Below are 3,265 nucleotides of genomic sequence, written 5' to 3' on the forward strand. Positions count from 1 at the left end.
CACATTTCACAATTTCCATCTCCTACATATGACAGACCCACACTTGACACTATAAGGGTCTTTCTAGTTATGTTTTCCGCACCAAGAAGCACAATGAAACATTCCCATTATTCTCAGTTTTGTAAAAATTAATCATAAATTGCCTTCAGTCAACATGAATAGAGATGTAAACATGGATTACGTAAAGCTCTTAAGAACATACTCAACTTATGCTCATTTTCTATTTTCATTGATGATAATCTCACAGACCAAACACGTGCTAAGTGCTTGTTTAACCCCAGCACAGAGCTAGGGCTTTAAATTCTGAAACTGCTTTTTATCACCCTGGCAGCAACACAAATCACAACCACAATAACAGAGCTTTAGAATGGTTCACAAAAACAAGGAATCAGGCCTTAGCATTAACGCCTCAAGCCAGCAGGGGTGCAGTTTTATTCATGGATGCTCACACCCCTCTAAGGGAAAAGCTGTGGTCAGGAGTGCAGGACCACCAGCAGAGAAATCCCCCACACTGCTGTTTATCAGACACGCTTTATCACCATCTTTGAACAACTTGTAACAAATTTAGCAGTGTACAACAACTATTGTTCTATTGCACCTCAAATAGGGTGTAGGATGTGACTGATCAGCATAAAGAGTTATGCCTTTAAGTATATTATTCTGTTTCTCTCTCTTCCTTCAGTCTTTATATAGTTCTAATTGTTATTATTCTTAAACTACAGTTTTTATTCCTTTGGACACGGGAGATATTTCTTTACCATCCCCTTTGATATATTTCCCCATATAGATGTAAGTTTTTTTTGCTTTTGATATTTCCCAGTGATGGCAGGTCTATTTTGTTTCCCATCTGTTTAATCCTACTCATATCAGTAGACCTTTTTCTTATCTATTGAAGGATAAATTGAAGCATATCCTGTCCTTCCTCACCAAAACTACAGCAACTCTTAACCTAAAGGGAAAATTCATTTTTAAAGACTTTATACAACCACAGCTCTCATTTAAAGAATTATAAAACACTTCCTCTTTATTGAAACCCTATGCTTTTCACATCCTCTACAGCCAATAGTTTTTATTCAACAGACACTGAGCAGTAATGAATTTGAGATGTCAGTGTCACAATGTATTTTGCTTCTTTTGTACAAGTCTGGAATTTACTTTTTTTTAAATACTGATTTTGACAGAGGCTTTACACAACTAGTTTTACTAGCTTTTAACAAGTGAGTGCATAGCCTCCAGTAAGTGAGTTTAAAAGAGCATTTTACAAAACATTAGCAAGAAGTAATTTGTAATCATGGATTAAAAGGTTATATATAGAACTAAGAGAATGAAGTTTCATGATATTTTTTAGTTGATTTTCCATTCCCACAAGGGTTTGTGTTTTTTTAATTGTGTCCTGGCCAGAAACCAGAGAGCAGGAAAACAGACATACACGCTGTCCTGTTTGCAAGGGCCATAAGGGAGAGCCATATCCCAGTGGGACTACAACCTCAGTGAGAAGCAGATCCCCTCTAAGCAAAACAAAATGTCAGGTGCAATGGGATTTGAGCCCGCATTAAAAGGTCAGTGAGGCAAACACTAGAGAGACATCGTTCTATAAACTTTTAGCCTCTGAAAGTCAACATTAAGGCAGGAAACGGGCATTTTAGACTTCTTGCAGAGAAGACCTGTTCCTTGCAGAGCTCTTTCTTTCTTTCTTTCTTTCTTTCTTTCTTTCTTTCTTTCTTTCTTTCTTTCTTTCTTTCTTTCTTTCTTTCTTTCTTTCTTCTCTCTCTCTCTCTCTCTTTCTCTCTTCTCTCTCTTTCTCTCTTTCTCCTCTCTTTCTCTCTCTCTTTCTCTCTTTCTCTCTTTCTCTCTCTTTCTCTCTTTCTTTCTCTCTTCTCTCTTTCTCTCTTCTCTCTTTCTCTCTTTCTCTCTTTCTCTCTTCTCTCTCTCTTTCTCTCTTTCTCTCTTTCTCTCTCTTTCTCTCTCTTTCTCTCTCTTTCTTTCTTTCTTTCTCTCTCTCTTTCTCTCTTTCTTTCTCTCTTTCTCTCTCTCTTTCTTTCTCCCTTCCTTCCTTCCTTCCTTCCTTCCTTCCTTCCTTCCTTCCTTCCTTCCTTCCTTCCTTCCTTCCTTCCTTCCTTCCTTCCTTCCTTCCTTCCTTTTTCTTTCTTTCTTTCTTCTTTCTTTCTTTCCTTTCTTTCTTTCTTTCTTTCTTTTCTTTCTTTCTTTCTTTTCTTTCTTTCTAAATCATTTTCACTTATTTTCACTTTCAACAATTAATGATCTGCCAGGTCCTTTGGTCTTAAGGTGTGGTGATATCAACCTTTTAGATTCCCGTAGATATAAAGCTGGGCAGTGCATCTGATAAAGTATAGCTGTTTTCCATTTTGCAAACTTGAAGGGTACTTCTATGTACAAAACACAAGATAATATTTCACATTTGAAGGGTTACTTGTTTTGCATTAGATATATGAAAACAGCAACAATTTCTGTGGTACATAACTCACTTTTTTGGAGGCTGCCTCATGGTAACTAGCATTTGAAAGCAGAAACTGAATTCAAATCTTTGCAAATACAGTTTTCGTTGGTATTTTCATGTTTTTCTTTAGAAAAATGGGGCTAAGGGATTCACAGTTTCCTATCTCTTCATAGTATACAAATCTACTGAAATAAACTTTTAACTGACTCATCATATTTCATAGATGTATTTCCAAAACACTTTTGGCATCCACAGGTGTAGTGGTCAACATGCACGGTGCTCCCAAATGTGCATTTTTATGGTTGGTTTTCTTCCTTTGCTTGTTTAACTGGCAAACTGCTGGATCTGGAAATCAATGTGTGATTTTTTTTAGAACAAAGCTGTTACTTTGCTTCCCTTTTTCTCTGTGAGTTGTATGAGATCATGCCCTGCATTCCTGTCATGCTCCCTGCTTGTCTTGGCCCTTCTCATTTTTGGTACTTGACATAACTTTTATCAGGATGACTTGACATGACACCTTTGTTCAGGAGAAGCTGACTCTGACAGCTTCAACTGACTGTGTAGAACTGATACTCATGAAAAATTAACATTTATTGGACTTTTAAAGTCAAATCCATCCCTTGTTTAACTTCACTGGTTCTGCTGGAAATGAAGGTCTCTTTTCTTCCATCAATTTGAAACTCAACACACTCTTTGCTTGTCCCAAACCATCATCATGGGGACTTGCCACTGGAGGCCCCCAGTTTCCTGAGTCAGCCTCACAACCCCAAATGGCTCATGTGGCAGTTGTACCTTGGTCTGTGCAAT

The sequence above is a fragment of the Chamaea fasciata genome, unplaced genomic scaffold (genome assembly GCF_029207755.1).
Source record: "Chamaea fasciata isolate MVZ Bird 193981 ecotype frontalis unplaced genomic scaffold, bChaFas1.0.hap1 SCAF_1, whole genome shotgun sequence".
NCBI classification, from domain to species: Eukaryota; Metazoa; Chordata; class Aves; order Passeriformes; family Sylviidae; genus Chamaea; species Chamaea fasciata.